This window comes from Camelus bactrianus, chromosome 15 (genome assembly GCF_048773025.1).
Source record: "Camelus bactrianus isolate YW-2024 breed Bactrian camel chromosome 15, ASM4877302v1, whole genome shotgun sequence".
In the NCBI taxonomy this organism is placed as follows: Eukaryota; Metazoa; Chordata; class Mammalia; order Artiodactyla; family Camelidae; genus Camelus; species Camelus bactrianus.
The window spans coordinates 3,283,899-3,304,388 of NC_133553.1; the positions used below are offsets into that span (position 1 = coordinate 3,283,899).

At 40.7% G+C, this 20,490-nt stretch overlaps 1 long non-coding RNA gene across 1 annotated transcript; it reads left to right on the forward strand.

The window, feature by feature from the left end:
* Positions 1 to 817: 817 nt before the first annotated feature.
* On the forward strand, positions 818 to 7,358 carry LOC141573384 (uncharacterized). The gene is made up of 4 exons (XR_012499075.1): positions 818 to 926; positions 5,569 to 5,665; positions 5,966 to 6,141; positions 6,969 to 7,358. It is a non-coding gene; the product is annotated as an uncharacterized LOC141573384 (long non-coding RNA).
* Positions 7,359 to 20,490: the final 13,132 nt, after the last annotated feature.

The window sequence follows — 20,490 nt, forward strand, 5'->3', positions numbered from 1 at the left end:
CATACTACTGGCTTTTAACCTGTTTCCCTGACATAAAGAAACTCTTCTCCTTAACTAGTTATGATTCACAGAAATTTGATAAATTATACCTATGTAAGCAGACTTGGAACAGTTATCTTTTCTCTCTATCTGATCCCTCAAGAGACTAAAATCTCTTAGGTCCCCAGTGGCTCTATCAGACAAATGAGGAAGATCATCTCCTAACAGATATAGGAATCTCAAGGTATTTTAAGGATTTTAAAGAGAAAAGAATTTACCTAAATGTGTAAGGCAGAAAACCATGACAAGACCTTGATGTGGCTTTCCTGGCCTTAGAAAACCTTATTAACATCCTACCCTGAGACTCCTAATTAAAAGTTCCAACACAGCCAATTTAAAAAAGCCTATATGATCAAATAATCAGACTTAACTTGTAAACAAATTACTCTTGATTTGACTATATTTGAGAAAAATGAGGGTAACTTTAGAGAGAAAAAAGATTATATTTTAGTGGATATTAAATTCTAGTTTTGTTAATTGAGGTCTATATTTACTAAGACATTTCCCAGATCATTCCTTGCTGTTATGTCACATTGCTGTAAAGGTTAATTGAATTATGAAAAGAATACTCTAGGTTTGTTTCTGAAGTTCAGTAATCTATCCTTGGGTAAATTTCCAATGCCCCATGACCTGCAGCCAGGGGATTATACATACTGGAACAGGCATGACTTAAAGAACTGTCTACTACCTGAATGGAAGGATCCTTTATCAGGTACTCTTAACTAGACCGTACATACCAAAGCTGAAGGAAATGGACTTTTGGATTCATTTCCTATCAGAAACAGCCCCTGCAGTGCACTGGCCTATAGAGCACTGCTCACCTTAAAACAATGCCCAAATGAAGAAAAATCTACCCAGGCCAGGATGAGAAGACGACGACATCTGAGGTAAGACAGCTGACCCAAAACACCGAACCAGGCCTGTATGCCAATTACTTTGATAATTTCTCCTACCTTTGATTATGAACTACTCCAACTGTTAAGTTTATGGTAAATTACCTATGTCTAGTACTTCTGTGTTACCTTGGTGGGTTTCCCTACTCCAAGGCTCTAACTAGATAGCCCTCAGAAACGTTATTCTAAAAAGGAAATTATAGTTCTGTTTAGGCCACTGTTGATCTTACAAGGTGGGAGACCTCACCAGGCTAATTAATACCTGCTCTGACCCTGACCATAAATATGAAATTTCTCATAAGATGACTCAAACTCAATCAGGAACAGAAGCAAAATTTTAACCCAAAAATATAACTTCTCGACTATTAAATTCTCATTCGTGACTTTATTAACTTTACTAGCTTTATTACTTATATCCTGTCTATATAATAAAATTGTTGTCTGTTACATTTCCCAATGTGTAACTAGGCCTACAAGATTGATGATGGCTAAACATCTTGAAGAAATAGATAAAATTTATAACCCTGTATAAAATAATTGTAATAGTGTGATTCTAGGTATGGGAATGAGCAACGAAGGGCAAACATTTCCTCGATCATAATAGACTAGTAAGACAGGCGATCCAGAGAAATTTTAGTATCAACAGGTCCTGATAAAAAATCTAACACCTTGAATGGCAGCTCAGGATATTCTTCAACTTAACTAGGAATGAGCCATCCTAGCACCATGGGACAAAATTGGTCATGAAATGTCTCTCAAAATATTGGTCGAATTTAGAACCAAGGGGGAGCACTGTGAATGAAAATACTACAATGTGAATGAAAATACTGCATCCATGTCAGTAAACAAAGAATGCTGAAACCAAGTCATCAGCAGCTGCTGCCACTCCTCAGCGAGTACAAGCCTGCAGCCTAGCCTCTCAGCCACTCACAGTGGTGCCCTCTGAGCGGACTCACAGTAAGAAACAACAGGATACTGGCCCTAGATAGCCAGGTGCTCGTTAAAGAATTGAATTCAATGACCAAAATGTTCGCATCCTCCCATACATAGAAAAACACTAAATTCTTGAACTTGAGATACCTGGCTTTCTTAGATAACAATCTTTTATTGTTCCAACTACCTGGTCTTTGTTGTAAAGCTCCTATATATCCCAGCTCCTTCCCTACCTCTTGGGAGCAGTCCCTCAGAGTGATCTGAAAGGCTGTCATCCCGGCTCGAGTCCTCCCTTCAAATAATACATAACTCTTAACTTTAAGGCTGAATGTTTCTTTCAATCAAGTCCCAGAATAGACACAACTCATCAATTATGTAATGGAACACACTGGATCAGGAACCAAAAGCGTGTCCTAGTCCCGAAAACCACGGGTTCCTCTTTCTTCCTGTCATTATACAATCCCACCAGAACTCATTACTTTGCTGTCTGCTCAGACCAAACTTAGAGAAGAGTCAACTCAACAGAGTGTCTTGCTATGGAGAACCCCCTGCAGAAGCAAGGCGGTCAGCCTGCCCTCCCGCATGCTCTGCTGACCCCTACTGTCATCCGTGGAGACCAGGCCAACTTAGCTATTCCCAAGACCTGCAAAGTCCCACACATTAAATAAAAGCATTTTATTTTATACCATATGTTATGTATATACCCATCTCTGAAAACAGCTTTGCCAGAAGCTCAAATCTTCAACATGGATCTGCAAAGTTAAATCCAGTCCCCAAGGGAAAACAAGTTTTATGAGGATACTAAGGCCTCCAAAGTTCTCTCCACTAACTTCAACCAAACTGCCTGAAGGTCTGCAAATGCAGGCGGCTACAAGTCTGCTTTTAAAGCAACCTCTTCCTGCCCTCAGGGTCTACAATGTCCCTCTGCGCCCTCCCATCTCAGGGTAAGAGCAGCCGCTGCAGAAACTTGCAGGGTAGCACTGACAGGACAGGACACAGAGGATCAGAGCTAAACTAAGCCTTCTGATGACACGAGCCTGTCACTCTGTCACTTTACACATCAAGATATATGTAGAGAGAGGTGGAGTGATATTGCTCAAAGTCACACAGCTAATAAGTGGCAAAATCTATAACTGCTCCTCCCTCCGGCGTGATGCCCCAGCTGGGATGGCCACAGGGTTCTCTCGTGCCTGCCTGACCAGTCCTTTCTTGTCACTCATAAACCACCACAGGGTCGGACCATTGCCTGACTTTTCAGCATCTTTTTCCCTCCAGTCTCTCAGGAACAAGGCTTCTCAGGCCACTGTATCACTTCCAGGTTCCCAAACCCTCCGTGATCAGGCTCTTCTTGCCTGTGTTTCCGGCCCCGTGCTCAGAGGCACTTTCTCCACTGCAGGAGGATGTTTCCACTCTCCACAGGGACACCCCCTCAGAGGAGCCCTCTTCTCGCCCTCAGAATGGCAGATGTCCCAGGCTACATCATGAGCTGCCCCATTAGGACTGCGGGTGCCCAGGTCTGCTAATCAGACCAGCAGCCTCAGAGCCAGGGATTATGCCCGGGTCACCCTGCAAACCTACTGCCCTCCTCACAGCCCCCAGTCAGCAGGTCACCTGGAAGTCACAGCAAGTGCCCCACCCAATCCTGAAGTCTCTTCATTTGCCAGCACCGCTGATGACTGGTCTCCAACCTTTGGTCAGTTTCGCACAAAACAGCAGCTTCCACTGTGAAGAGGGGGTTTTCGCTCCTCTGCCCCATCCTTAGTGGAAACGTCTAGGGAAATGAAAAGGCCTCTTCTCAACACTTTTCTGATGACATCCTCCCACCCACAATACTCACATGCTCAAGAGAATTGGGTCCACGTGATTTTGTTTCCCTTATGCTAAGTGGCTCAAAACACTGCGGGATTCTTACACTTTTGAGGGTATTTGTACAAAGTTTATAGGCTTTAATCTGTTTTTTTGTCTCTCTTCAGTATCTCTAGCATTTGCCACTTCTTATTCCCTTCAGCAGCCTCCCTCCCAAAATCTAGTTTAGGAAATCAGCTGTGATGAGGGGCCCGGGGGCAGTCACAGAAGATGCTACTAAGGCACAGAGAGACTACAAAATTTGCCCAAGGTGATCAGCCTCAACCCACAACATTGTGTGCCCCGTCACTTTTTTTAAATCTTATGCTAAACAAGCTTTTGTAGATTATGCTTATAAAGAGATGAGGTATCAAAATATATACAAGGACACACATCAACTCTAAGATGTTGATTAACTCCACTATTTTGTTTCTATTTGTTTAATTTCTACTAAAAATTTAAGAACCTCTGCACTCAATATAACAAAATGTTATTGGGTTTTAAATCCAGAATTTAGAGGTTTTGTGTGTCATTACTCATTCTTATTTGTATGTTCACAAGACAAAATGATTTGAAAAACTCTCTCCCCTTCCTCTACTCACTACTGGCTCTCACCTGAGTTCCCAGACCACACATCGAGCAGCCTTTCACTTTACCTACAACTGAACTCATCAGTTTTCCCCCCGAAATTCCTCTGCAAGTTTCCCTCCTAAAAGCACAGCAGGACCATCATTTACCTGATTAATCCACCCAGAAAGCTGGGCCTTACTCCATCCTACCTTCACAGACAGCATTCATCCTTTCTTTTTACCATCTAATCATGTCTTCAATCTGTTCGCTTTTACCCACTGACCATCTCACCGCTCAAGTGGAAACCACCAACACTGCACTCCTGGACTCACGAGTCTCCCAAGTGGCCCCACAACCGCTCTCCCCTACTTGAGTCAAATGGGATTCTGTCAGTCCCGCGCTTATAGGACTCTTTTCAATCCCACTGTTCTTAGAAGAAACTCCCAGTTCTTCACCTGATGAAGGTCTTTGCCATGAAACTGTCAGCTCAGGGAGGGCAGGACACGCCCTCTCTCCTCAGCCCCGCCCTCTGGCAGAGCATCAGCATGGAAGGACCTGCTGAGCTACACCAGCCTGTATTCTAAACCTGGTCTTGTGTTCTTAGCAAACTGCTTCACTACTTCATATAAATCCAAGGTAGATTAGAAAGATCTTAGATGTTGAGCTAGAGTATTGATTTGGGGATTTTGCACTAGCAACCTGCAAGTACATGTTCTAATGATTCTCTCTTCTAAAAACCACACTCAGATTTAAGTAGTACTTGTGGAATGTCTTCAGAGTAAAAGGGACTGTACTTTTACAGACTTTATGTTTTATAACATGAACAAACCAGACAGGGTCACAAATGGAACTGCCTCACAAGTGACAGAAGACAGGTGAGAGGCATATAGCAACAGGTCACATAGATGGTAAGAGAAAAGTTGATTCTCCAACCCCCCCCAAATTTCCTCAAAAAACCAAAAACTCTGAATTTTGAAAGTAAAATACTATCATATAAAGAAATAAGATAAATAGTCCTCTTCATCAGGGTTTCAAGATCTGACTCCAGAATTTTTAGCAGGCTATACTGAATCCTAGCACAGAAAAATCAGATGGAATAGTGGTAAGTTTCAGAAAAACTGCAGTAATTCCTCCAATTGTAAGTGGACATGCACTCACCTATCGAAGGTGAATGTAAACCGCATTCTGGAGAAATTCGGAAGCTCCCAGGCTCCGCTTCTGGATGGCAAAGACACGGACAGCTTTGAAGCATGCTTCTAACTGAGTCACCGGCATTCTTACACTGCAGGGGGAAACGGATGCTCTCAGTTATGAGCAGAGATGTTCCTGTCGTGTCTCACAGCCCGTGCCTGGGGACTCAGTGCCCTGCAGCAGCCCGGCCCAAGGTGAGGACATGCAGCATGGCCCACCCAAGCAGGAGGTGCACTGTGCTTGAGAAAGCCCATCCCTGATGGGGTCAAGAGGGGCTGGTGGGGTTGTGTGAACCTATAAATGCTCACAGACATACACCTGCCTACATTCAAGTGATACAATTAAGATTAGCAGGCTGTTTAACAAAATTTCAATTGTCAGTGGAAATTTTACCATTCCTTTCCACTTGTCCCCTTCACTCTGAAACAGGCTTAGGCTCTCTCATACCTGCAGCTCTGATGCAATAGTTGTAAAGTCATTTTACTTTGCTGCAGGTGTCCTCGCTCCCCGTTTCGCTGTGAATGTCCTCCCTAACACACTCAGATGTCTTCCTGGATCTCTCCCTGAGTTCCTTGCTCCTGTTCCTCAGATCCTAAGATAAAGGACAACTGAAGACACATGACCAGAAAAGGCACTGTGGACTTGAACAAAGTCCTCTGTGACCCCCTATGTGAGTACTGCCCACCCCTTAATTTTGTTCTCAAGGTTCTGCCTAGGGTGACGCCCAGAGAGCAGAGAGTCCTGGGTCATTAAAGGCTGTGTGTCTTGGGCGCGGGGACAGGTGCAGGAGCTGGTTCTGGAACCGGGCCCATCCCCACCCCTGCTTCTCTCTCTCCAGAGGCCTCGCTGCCAAGCCCCCAGGCTCCATGATCTTCTGTCCTTCTCTTCTACTCTACTCCAAGCCCCTTTCCTCTTCCTTTATTCCCTAATTTTCCCCAGCTGGAGTGATTTTTCAATCACAGAATCTGAAAACATTTCCTGCACCTGAAAAAGAGGTCTCCAGAGGTCAATGCCCATATGCTGGTTCCTGAAGATAGCCCCTGGTTAGGGGGACTCTCACCAAGGGTCACGGGGCAGCAGGCATGTTGCAGGGTCGACCACCCCCAACAAGAATTTGCTGTGACCCCAAGGCACGCACAGCATCCCTGTTCACAAAAATGTATTTGGACCACTTATCCGTTATTAAGAAGCAAAAATAAAAAAAAAAATTGCCCATGTTTCTTATTAAAATTATTTATGAGGTGGAAAAAGAAATTGTAATAGAAAAGAACAAATTTGACTCCATATTAGATGTGTTCCTTTGGCTTTAAACCTCTGCCCTGTTTTCTAGGTTCAGACTTGTTAGCTCTGGAGCTTTTGTAAAAGAAAGTTGCCTTTAGCCTGAAATATCCAGGAGAGACTATTCTCCGGGCTCTGATCTTTAAGGATGTTAGCTCTTCTGCACTTATATATAGATGGCAAGTAGTAAAACAGAATAAACTTTGTTTATTTTTGGAGGTTTTACAGGGGCACCATGATTTGACCCACATGGACAGCTGCAAGAACAAAGGATTCCAAGGAAATCAATTCGTACAGCAAGAAGTTTGCAACAACCAACAACACCCCCGCCCCTTTTTAGTAAAAAAGGAGACTGAATTCTGACTTGGGGAAGAGGGTTCTCCAGGATATCAGTATGCCATTTTCTGGGTCTGCCAGCTTTTCAAATAAAGTCAGTATTCCTTGCTCTAACACCTCATCTCCCGATTTACTGGCCTGTCATTCAGGAAGCAGAACTAGTTTTGACGTGGTAACTAAATGACTTCATTGGAGGTAGTATGTCTCCACTGTTTCCTCATTTCCAATATGTCACAACCTATCAATTTTATATGCTGTTTAACAACACAACCAAAAAACCTTTGTTAGGGAATTGATTCTACGGAAAGAAAGTTATTTCTACTCCTTCAAACCTTTTTTTTCTTTTCTAATTTATTTTGTTTTGCTTATTGAAAAGAAAATAAAAGTGAAATCATTTTATTTCATGTATTTTTGTTACAACTACATATTTTAAATTCTGCAGAAAGATTTAAATTGCATTATAAATTTGTTCATATATTAATATAAAGATATATACACAATCAATGCGGATTAGGAAAGGAATGGATATTTACTAAAACTCCACTGCACATCCAGTCTTTTACAAGCATATCCTGGAATATAATAAGCTCTAGAATCCAGGGGTCCCCCACCCCCTTTCTCCCTGCCGAGTGCCTTAGTAATCAACAACCAAGGCACCATCATAGAGCCACGCGATATATATTTTAGGTATAAATGAGGAAATTAACTCATTCAACTCTAAATCAAAAACCTTAAAATAAATACTGAACTTATTTACAAACAAAGAAAATTGAACACAATTAAGTACAGTTTCTTCCCCAAGGTCACTAAGCTAATAACTGGTAAAGGCAAGATTTGAGCTCATCTGCCTGATTCTAAACACTAAGGTGGAAAACACATTTGATTGTGGAGGGTCCAGCAGCAAAGCCTATCACCCTATCTTTATTCAGATCTAGCCTTAGACAGCCTGAGACAGCACCCCATTCCTATGGAACTCGAGGATAACACAAAGGATTTTATATCCAGTAGTTTCTTAGGTCTCATTTATATAAAGTGTCAGCAGGTCAGCAGAAAAAACTCTGGGAAATATGAGTGGGTCCAGAGCTTTTTGCTGATTAGTAACTTTATTTATCAGAACAGCATGACCTTCCAATGAGAGGCCTCATGGACCTTAACTAAAGGCAGGTGAGCAATGAAAACTAGCAAGACCCTGGAACTCAAGCAAGAAGGATCACTGCCATCCCCCACCAAGTTGCCTCTTCACCCTCGTGGGCACGATGGCAGAAGATCCAGGTTCTTGTCCAAGTTACACTATCATGGATTCTCACCCATAAACAGATACGACTCTATGCTGTCTTAAGTCCTTCCCAACTCAAATATGATGACACCAATATCTGAGCAGAATGTCTATGTCTCCACTTCCTCTCTTCTGTTAGGAGAATAATTCTATGGCCACAAGCAGAAATCAAACTAAAAACACCATGCATGAAGCCAGGTGAAAGTCTGCGTAAGACACCTTGCTCTCACGGACAGTGAATGAAAACTCAGAATAAGTGGTTCTTCTTCCTCTGTAAGTGGGAGGTAGCCTGATTGTGTGTGTGTGTGTGTGTGTGTGTGTGTGTGTATGTGTGTGTGTGCGCGCGCGCGTGTGTGCGTAAATCAAATACAATGAATTCTGGGATGTGTACAGATTTTTTTATGTTACTGTCATTTCATGAGGATGAGACAACCTTTAAAGTAATTTGAATCTAGTGTTCTGAGACATTCTCAGGTTCTTTTGGTGGAGGAGGGGAAAGGGGAAATGAAAGGAGGAAAGAAGTAAATGAAGCAAAGGAGTAAGAATCCTGCTAGCGAAAGGCAAGACATTAATTTTGTTCCTACTTGCATCACACACAAATTAGGGACTGGCTTTCCCCAGGTGTCTTGTCGAACACTGAGTTGCAGAAGAGGCAACAGCCCATTTCTCACTGAACTTGTGACAGTACGTGGCATCTTATAGACACAAATCATTTACCCTGATCAAACACTCTAGCAGCAGGCCGTAATTCTCCTATTTTGAGACACAAGAAAACAGGAGTTCAAAGCGGATATATAACTTGACAAAAGTCAGAGGACCATTAAACAAGAGAGGATGAATTCAAACTCAGATCTGAATGCAGAGTCTGCTCTTCTCACTCCCAGGACTGGAAAATCCTTAACACACAGGCTCCCCAGCTCCCCTGCAGTGTTCCTGGCGCCAAGCATTTCCCATGTTAATGGTCGCCAGTTCTCACAGTCACAGCGCTCTGTGCAGCCAATGGCCTCCATCGGACCTTGATCATCTACCTGTCACGCCCAACAGGCTTCTCCACAAAGGCAGGAATGCTGGCTTTCAAGTGCATAAAAAGCCATCCCTGGTCTAACCTGGGTTCTTCGGAGGCCTCTCCAGCCTAAAGGCAGCCATGAAAATGCTCACAGTTTGTACATGAGCCACACTACCTCTCTCCATCAGTCTCCCCAAATATACTACTTAGCTACGACCACTTTGATAATCTTGGAAACAAATTTTGAAAAACAGAAAAGAAAGGATTCTGGAACAAGTATTTAATACTTACAATTTTAAATGACAAGTTACAAAGTGAGTATTGACAATCCGAATCTGCCTTCCTAGGTGTCAGTTTGAAGAGTTAAAAAATATAATTGCAAAAAATTCTCACTTACAAAATTAAGTAAAACATAAACAATAATCTGGGCTAAATTCAAAAATAATGCCCATGTTGTACATGGAGAAAAATACAGGACTATACTGAGGGGTAAATTAAGAGATGTGAATGTAGAGACATCAACATATTGCATGGAGGAAAGCAGCTTTGTAAAATGAATGCTCTGTTAAAGATAATTCAAAACTTACTAAAAAATCCTATGAAAACCCTTATCTGTTTTTATTCTTTAACTTGAACTAAGTATTTTAGAATTCTTCAGGAATAATAAAGTCATAATACTAGCCAAGAAAAATTGGGATGGAAGAAAAGAATCAAAAAAAAAATCACACTGTCAGATATTAAATAAATTTTTACAATATGTAAGTTATGGTGCTGGAGTAATAAAGTAAGATTGACAGAAATAAACCATGAGCTCAAAAAGAGACTTTAGTGTACATAAGTATTTTGTGCATGTGGGATTTCAAATCAAAGAGCAAAGTATGAATTCAATAATTGTCCTGGGAAAATCAGAGAATCACCTGGAAAGAACAAATTCTATTCCTGTCATAATGACCACAAGAAAAATTACATATAGTGATGTAAATATTAAAAAGTACTAATAACAGCAAATACAACTCTTTGCTCATATTAATTCAACTTCTCCTCACTATAACAAGTACTATTATCATCTCCATCTTAGAGATTAAAAAACCTACAGAAGAGATTTGTACCATTATAAGAAAGTATTTCTAAAATAATACCAAAAATAAAACCCAAAAAGAAGACATTTACTATCTTAAGTATATTTTGGGCCACAACAAAAGTAAACCTACTGAATAAAATGAAAGGCAAGAAATGACAAGTAAAAACTGCGTGATACATATTGATGAAGTCAAGGGGTTAATGTTCATAACATACAAAGAGCTGTCACAAAGCAACAAGAAGCTCCCTCACTTAACTGTGTGCGAAGGACAAAAGGGATCATTCACTTTTTAAAAGTCAGATGGCTAATAAGTGAAAAATGCTGAATACCTCATTGGTCATCAAATGCAAACTAAAACAATGAAAAAGCACTTTTGCTCATCATATTGGCAAATATTTTTAAAAGTTGTTCTAGCTAGTGTCCATCTGTGAGAGAACAAACTGTGAGCAACGTGTTTGGAGGACGACATGTCAATGGATATGTAAACTCTGAAAAACGTGTGTACACACAGACTGAACTCCCCTTCTAGGAATCGTTTCGTTTAGAAAAAATCAGTTCAAAAAGATGTACTCATCAGGATATTTTCACAGCACTGTTTACAATGGTGGGATGAAAAGCTGAAGTGAAATCAAATCCTGCTATAGAGAAATGGTTACATAAGTAATTCTACATCTTTTCATTCCCCACTGGAGATGGAATTTCTAGAGTCACTTGAAAAGAGCCTGTGATGAATGTAAATGTCACATCCAGGAACTAAATTTCCAGAAGCCTTAACTAAAGGAATACTCATACGAGATCACAGGAATATTTACAGAAGAAGGATGCCAGTCAAACATCTTTTCTGACAGTGGAAAATGGAGAAAACTTAAGTGTCCACCATCAATACAATGAAGCGGTAAATCACGGCGAGCTGTGGGCTCTGATGGGGCCGGCGTTTCGGCATGGTTCAGGGCCTTGTCCACAGCACTCTCCCACCAAAGGTGTCATTGCACAAGAGAACACACCTGCACATCAGGGGACCCCTCCACTCTATCTGAAAGGACCGGGTGAGTATGGAGTGGGAGGACGTCTATGTTATACCCCTGAGTGAATAAAGCGAGCTGCATAAAACATGTATTATGGCCTTATTTTTCAATAAAGCATATATACACACACATATACATAGATTTCTCAGATTCGTGTATGTATCTATGTATGTATGTGTATATACATAGGCATAAATGTCATGAAATATATACACCACATTGTCAACAGTTTTGCCCTCAGGAAAAAAGGGGAAGGGATATAGGGGCCTTTCAGTACCACCACAGTTCTCTTTTCAGTATTTCAGTTAAATATACTTGGAATTTAAAAGTTTATTTAAGTCCGAAGTAAAATGGACAATGCCTCCACAAGACAGAATGCTATACTGGTCATTAAAAATCATGCCAGGGGAATTAGAATATTGTAGAAAAACATATAAAAAGCCAAATGGAAAATGGAGGTCTCCACACAGTAAACAGGCACAGAATGCTCACTGGTTTTTATGAGAGAGTTGATACACACTGATGAAAAGAACAGAAAATAGATGTTAAAGTGTTAATTATTATCTCTGAGTAGTGGGATAAGGATAGCCTCTTTTGCCCCTTTTTTCAGACTTATTATATTAAATACACATTATTTTTCATCTGAAAAAAGCATTTTAAGATGTGTAGTACCACACATTGGAGAAAATACACGAGTACATACAGAAACAAGTAACTAGGAGACACCGCAGCAGAGTCATGTAATGTAGAACGGGCGATCCTGATTAACACCGCACAGTTACATAAGGACCCACTAAGTGAGAGCACCTGCTGTAACAGGGCGTGGCCCCCTTCTATTTGTCAGTTGTGTCTTCAGGGCTGAGGCAGATCTGAGCACGGCCAGTGTCAGTGCTGGTGTCTGGATGGATGTCACTGGAGGTGAGGGCACCTGCAAGCCGAGAGGAAGAACAGAAATCATCCTCTGCTTTTTCTGTCTTGTTTCTTTGTTACTTTAAAAGAGAGGCATAAATAAGGTAAACTGAATCTTCCCTACTGAAATTTCAGTAATGAAACCGTTCTTAAAATCTTCACAGCTTATATTCTGCTTATAACTGTCTTTTCAAAAATTTATCATATTTATTAAATGTTAATTAACTCAATTAACTCCCTGTTGAAACCTTCTATTAAAGAACATGAAATGCCGTATGTAAAAGCACCACGCCTGCAGTGACTACATTAGATGCCTTGACGGCAGTGCAGTCAGCACTCACCATCCCGTGGCCCTGAGCTCCTGATGCTGCTAAGAGAGCACACTGCCGCCACAGATGGAGAGAAACTGTGAAAACATTCTCTGAAATCTACAGCACTGACAAAACATAACTGACAAATCCCAGGCTCCTTTGAGGCTGTCATTTTCTGTTTCTGTCCAAACACCGTCAATGAGCAGGACCACCCCATTCCTGAGCCATGGGACTCATGTAGGAAGGAGTTTTGGAGAAATTTTCAGGTATAGAATGTAACCAACAATATGTAGAACTCTGACAATATAAAAGATGAAATACTCTGATTTTGGAAGACACTCAAAATATCCTCCTAAGCCTTAGTAGCTGGAAAGGCTGGGCTTCTTCACATCCACTTATTTATTTCACAGCCAGTGAGCATCTCCCACAAACCCTATTTCCCTGTGTCTGCTGGGAGCCTCAGGCACACTCTTGTTGTCGATCTGATAAGTCACAGGGCAGAGGCGTGTGTCTCACGCCTGCAAACATCACACAAGCTCGCTTCCTAGCCTCACTGTCTGAACTTGGCCCCATTTTCTCACCTGTTTATTTGGTATCTATTCTTCTGTAAGCTGCCTGAAGTGCTTCTTGGAACATGTCAGAAGAATGAGTGGGTAGATAAATGGACAGATGGACAGGTGAGAGATGGGCAGACAGAGAGAGAGACTGCAAGAAAAGGGGAACAAAGAAAATTTCCTATGCAAAACCCTCTTCTAGTCAGGGAAAAAACCACCACGGAGAAGAGTGAAGAGGCAGGTGGCTTAGGGCTGTTTCCTGGATTCCATGAAAAGTCACACCAAGAGATGAGAGAGTAGAACTGTAAATAATAAAAGAAAAAAAGCACGCATGCTTGAAAAAATATATCTACAATATGTACTTTCCAAAGAATAGATTCAAATCAGAAGAGCCCAATAACACAATCATTGGGTATTTACCGAAGTGAGAATCCCATCTCCAAACCACAAGTCTTCCCTTTGGAGCACTGAGAGTCTACACGGTGCGGCCATAACGCCGTCTCCGCAAATCCATTCTATCCTGCACTTACGAGGAAAGAGAAGCTGTGCTTGGTCTGCCCATGCACGTCATTTACACCCCACAGCACTTCTATGGGGGTGGGACGCCTAGCGAGTCCGTCTTTGCAGGACAGGAAACAAGTCCGGGAGAGCCTAAGCTGACCTAACATTTCTCCATCTCACAGGACTGGTCACTCCAGAGCAGGACTCGAAATCGGACCCACATTTATAAGCACGGTACTAACGTGCTCTGTGTGCTTTTTGTGTGTATAATACATTTTTTTCTGGCATGAAAGTATATTTAATAAATGTTCGGTTGTCTTGTCTATCTCATTAGCTCACAATCAATCTTTATACTGTTGAATTGTACTCTTTTCCCCTGGAGAAAGGAACGGAAAGAGCAGGGGTCAGAATGAGGTGGGGCTCCATTCTTTATCTGGTACCTCATCTCATCCAATTCCCCAACAAGGGAGAAGGAGCAAATGTTGTCTTCAAATTTTAAAGAGAGTACTCCACTGATGGTGACTTACTCAACCCCAAAACCAAGGCTGGGGGCAGGGACATGCAGCAACCAGAGCAGTATCACCTGTAGGAAGGCAGAAAAAGCTCATGGGAGGGCTCAGGGGGTAAGCCTGATTTAATTTCAATCGATAAAAGAATAACACACTCTAAAAATACTAGCATGCAATGGATTTCCTCTTTCTTGTCATTTAGCAAGTTTCCAAAAGGCACATGTAAGATTATCGTGAACCAGTGAAAAGAAGAGTCTACAGACAGGGAAAATCAATGCCACAGGCAGGCTGAAAACCAGGCTGGAGGAAAGGAAGGGAAAGGGCTTCATTATGAATAGGGAAAGGCTGGGAAAAATACATCATTACAAGGACTCTCAAGCATCATTCAACAATCATATTATCATTCATTCAAAAGAGAGTTACTGAGGTCCGATTTTGTGCAAGATTTTACACAGGGCAAAGCAAGAGTGCAGCGTCCATGGTGGCAGCAAGTGGCGGGGCTCAAATACACTTCTGATCCCGGAACTGGCACACTTGTCCTCAGTATAAAGGCAAAGAAAAAAAAGTAAAATAATTCTCTGTAAACTCAAAGCATTTTTGAAAAAAATTAAAGAAGACCTAAATTCCTGGACAGACACAGCACGCACATTCCTGGATCAGAAGACAGCGCTCTTGGAATGGCAGTGCTCCCCAGAGCGATCCATACATGCAACGTGGTTTTGATCACAATCCCAGCGGGTTCCACTGCAGAAACTGACTAGCTGCTGCTACAATTCATATGGGAATTCGAGGGTCTCAGTAACCAAAATGTGCTTGAAAAAGAACAACGTGAGAGGACTTGTAATTCTCAATTTCAAACCTTACAACTGTATCTCTAGGTGAGGCTAGAGGCCATTTTTAAGTTATTATTGTGTTTATCCTTATTTTCTAAATTCTCTACAATGAATATAACTGTTACAATAAGAAAAATAAAAAGTAAGGTATCTTTTAAAACATGTACACAGATTCATTCATTGGGAAAGTAATATTTTAACTATAAATAGGTAAACAAATATCTAGTGAAAAAGGACTACTTAAAACAAGAGTGCATTTATATTTTTCATAAATTGAAAACTGAAAAGTACAAACACATCAAGTTTCTAGGGAGACTGATGCAACATATTAATAGTTATTTTCAAAAATTCTAATTGAAGAATGAAAACTCAAGAAAGGGAAAATCGTGATTGACAGCCAACTGCAAACACATGGAGAGCAAAGTCCTAGAAATCACAGTTCCTTTAACTCTGCTACTACCTCAGTAGGAGAGGAAATTCCTCACTGAGGGAAGAGTGGAATCCCATGCATAAGACAGGATACACAGTACAAACTGCACTAGAATAGGGGGTGATTTTCTTAGAAGAATTCTAACGCTACAACATTGCTGAAAAACTATAAAAACACTGACAGACAGATTAAAACACACAGTCATATATATTATACAGAAACATATGAAGTCTGCTCCCATGTTGCATAGAAATACATATATATATGTTCATTTATGGGCACTGATTACTTTATCCCAGGTAGAATATTTCAACTAAAACAAATAATCAATAATACACTACTCTTGTCAAATCTTGTTGATAAGTTACTCTGCTATGTAAACATAATTTGTGTAAGATAGATCTAAAATTAGTGAAAAAGATCTTTATATGCTTTCTTGAACTCTTCTCAAAATTCCAAGCTTAATTTTAAAATAGATCTGAGCAGTATTTCTATATGATCTTTTCCCTCGTGAAATGAACAACACAGTCTGTTGTCAAAATTCTGTCCTTACAATGATTCACGAGCACCGTATCCTAACAAAACTGCTGGACAAAAAGGCACTATCCAGACACTGTGACTAAACAAATGAAACACAAGGATGACAGTGACCCTATTCTGGAGGGCTTATAATCTATTCCAACATAGGGGTTTTTATTTGATTGGTTTGATTTGTTAGAAAAATAAATTCACTCAAGTACTTTCTTCTTTGAGCATTCTGTAAGTAATGACTCTCTTTTTAGTGTCATGAGCAGGAAAGAGTTAAGCATGACTTGATTAGTTCAACTAGCAACAATCATCACTGGAAAGTGAGTAATAAAGGAGTAAACTGATAGCAATGCTTCTGCCTACATGAGACCTAAAATAAACCTACACTGATCTCTGCAAGGAAAATGAGGAGTTGAGGTCCCCAATGAGAAAACAAACTAACAAGAAATCAAAAAAGGAAAGACTTTTTCCATAACGATTCCAGGAAGGAGTGGAGCATGGTGGTGAAGAGCACAGATGCTTGGGACAAACATGAGTGTCTGAACTCCCTCAGCACTTGGTAGCTTTGACACTGATATGTCAGTGAAATTTTCTGCATCTCAGTCTCCTATCCATAGACTGGGGACAACAACAGAACCCGTCTCCTAGAACGGTCCTAAGAATTAAGTTATTTTATATATAAATGTTTAAATAAAATACCTCAGATTGTAAATATTACTCCAAAACACAAGGAACAAAGGAAACAATGATAAATTTGAATTCATCAAAATGTAAATCTTTTCTTCAAAGGACACCATCCAGAAAGTGAAAAAGCAACAGGAGAAAATTTTTTCAAATCATTTATCTGATTAGGAATTTTTATCTTCAAATTAAAAAAAAAAAAACTCCTATAACTCAACAATAAAAAGGGAACTCAATTAAAAAGTGAATAAAGGATCTGGAAATGTATTTTTCAAAGAAAATATACAAATGGCCAATAAGCACAATCAAACGATGTTCAATATTATTAGCTGTAATGGAAATCAAGTCAAAACCACTAGGAGAAACGGCTTCACACTCACTACAATAGGTTATAATAACAAAAAGTGTAACAAGCTCTAATGAGGACACAGAGGAAGCGGAACTTGCAGCCCTTGCTGGTGAGGATGTAACGCTGTGTGGCCACTTTGGAAAACAGCCTGGAAGGTCCTCAGAGATTTGAACATTTGGTTTATGAATGACCCAGCCTTTCTGCTCTCTGGGCACACAAGTAAGAGAACTGAAAACCAATGTCCACATAAAAACTCCTACAGGAATATTCACGGCGCCATTACTCATCACAGCCAAAAAGCAGAAACAACACAAATGACTATCACCTAATGAATGGGTAAACAGTGGGGCCCAGCCATGCAGTGGAATATTATTCAGCAATAGCAAAGCATAGAGTACTGACCCAGGCAACAACATGGACAAACATTTAAAAGATTACTCAGTGTGAAAGAAGTCAGTCATAATAGACGGTTCCTTTTACATGAAATGACTCGTTTTACATGAAATGTCCAACACAGGCAAATCCACAGAGAGAGAACAATGGCTGCCTGGGGCTGGGGGAGGATGCGGAAGATGGGAATGACTGCTTGTGCGTACGGGGCTTCCTGTTGTGGGATGAAAATGTTCTAAGATTGACTGCAATGCACAATTATGGCATAGAGTAAAAACCGCTGTACATTTTAATGGGTGAATTGTATTAAAACTGTTAAGGACAAAAGCACCTAGGGCCAGTACTTTCAAATAGTAGATGCAAATTGCTAACTTTTATCACAGGAAGAAGAAACTGCCCTCAGCATGAAAGCAGGAGATCTTCAAATGTGGGTAAACTGAAATTGGACAAGAGCATTTCATTTGAAACACTTGCTGAGTGTACACGAAATATTCAGAAATAGGAAAATCAGTCTGACATCACGAAGAAGCATACTGCTTCAAATGAAGATCAAGGATTCGGCAAGCCCAGCTGCTAAAAATGACCAGAGAAGAAACCTGGTTCTTAAAAAAGCGCCAGAGCCAACAAGGAAATGGTGGTGAGGAAAGCAGGTGGCCGAAATTCTGGAACAGTTAGCTACAAATAATTTCTCCACTGAAATTTCAAAAATAAAATGAAAGTGACGCAATGCTGTGCTGGCCTCACGTGAATCGGCTTTCTCTGGTGCTCGACAGTTCTGTAACGCCGAATGAGAGACTCAGGAGAATCAGCATGGTTCCTGGCAGTCCCCAAGTGACTGCTCACCAGCACACTGACCACCATCACATCTGCCAGGGTTGTATTGCAGAGAAGAGACCAACTTCTAAAAGGCACAGGAAATGTTGACCAGGGAAGAAAAGGCTGCAGTCAGTCCTGGGACAGAGGCCCTGTGAGCAGAGGCCAGAAGGCTGCAGGTGAACTGGAGTTGCCCTGGGGCAGGAAGGGACCATGAAGGAGCAGATCTCAATTCTCTACTCTCTCTCCCTCGGGTAGGAGAGATAAATCTGCATCCTTCTCACCTGGAACTGTGGTTTCTTGCTTGCAGAAGTCTTAGCTACAGTAAATGATTACTCAAGACTCTGTGGGAAAAACCCAGAAATCGATAGGGAGTAGGGAGCCAACTCCACGAGCCTATCAAATGCTCCCATATTTATTGTGTATAATCAAAGGAAAAAGTCATTAACAGTTGTGTGATACTAAGCAGGAACTTGGGGAAAGAAGGGATGAGAAAGAGATTGTAGAATCCACCATGAGTACAAAGTCTTACTGTATCTTTAGGGAAGTCATGGGTTGAGGAGTATAAGATACATTCTTTGATATGTGAATTACAAAGCAGACCACCAGAACAGCTAAGTCCTTGTTTTGGGGATAATAGACTATCTAACTGCACACAAGCCCAGCGTTTATAGCTGAGGGCCTGGGTCCTTGGTTTACAATGAGCAGAGTGCTATCTAAAATCTCAACTATGCAAGCAAAACATTGTCTCTGCATTTTAAGGCAAGAAGACAGGAGTGAGGATGCACAGGCGCTTGCTTGCAAAGCAGTTACTAAGCTTTTTTTTTTTTTCTCCTTAAAGTTGACAGGCGGCTGGGGTCTGTTTCAATTTGTTAATCCAATCATGGGCTCCCACATGGAACCATTATGGAGGACACCCTTGGGTGACAAATCCTGGCTCTGGGCCTTTTCCTGCCAGCTTCAGCCTCTCTAACAGGGTCTAGGCAGATCCCTGAATAACGATCCTACAGAACCACCCACACTCTTAACTCCTGGTGCTTGAAACTTAATTTTAGCTCTACACAACTTAACGTAGAAAAGTTTCAGTAATAAAAGGTATTATATTCATTTTATATCTCATCATAGGACTGATTTTTCTGATTGCTCTAAGCTGCTTCTTCTTGGAAAAGCAACTAATTCTGCAGGTGAATTCAGTACTTTCTTTGGGCATAACTAGCCAGTTTGGTCTCGCTGAATTCTATTGGTCAAATACCGATACACATAATTGATTTCATTGTTCATCAGTTTCAGCTGGGAGTATAGGGAGTGTCAATTTTTTCCTCAGCTCACCCTCAACTCTTTATCATCAGCAACTCAGGCCTCCGGAAACCAAAAGAAAAAAAAGCATTTGTTTCCCTTCTACACTTTCAACATACCCAACAGGATACATCAGCCTGGAGAAAGAATTCAACACAAATGTTTAAACAAAAATCTATAAACCTGAAGTAACTCCATCTCCGAATCATGATACACAATGGCATGAGAGTAAAGCATGGGTGGGCCTGACCACCTGATTTCTATTATTCAAAGGAAGGAAGGTTTTCCTATTTTTATTATCACTCTGTCATTGTTTCTGATTAAGCCAAAAACTAGTGTATGAAATAATGAAGCAGTGCAATAACAGATTTTTGTTGTATCAATTACAGAAGGCATTCAGGCAGTTAGGAAAACCCACCTCTGTAAAATATTCAAAATTTCTTCCACTGTTAAGAACACGTATACAAAATGCAACAGAGAATTCAAACTCTTGTGGAGAGGAGCAAAAGCCACAGAAACAAAGCAAAGTCATTATTATGAGTCAATTCAAAATTCACTGGACAATCATGTTCAATGCATTCAAGGAAATTTAAAGGCACACTGAAAACCATTCACTTAATGATCTGCAGGCTAGAGGAAGAATTTTTCTCTTTATCAGACAACAGTAATCAATAGGGTGCCCCACCAAACAAGGACCAAAGAACAATCAGTTTTTTAACAGTTCTGATAAATCAGCATGTTGTAAAGATTAAAATCCAGAAATTTTAAACATTCATTCACACCACAATGAAACAAGCACTTAAAAAAAACCAAAAAACCCAAAGAAACTAAGCACATAGATCATATACCTGGATCAATGAGAACTTCATGTACCACTGGAAGAAAGAACAAACTATACCCTTTTCCTTGAAAA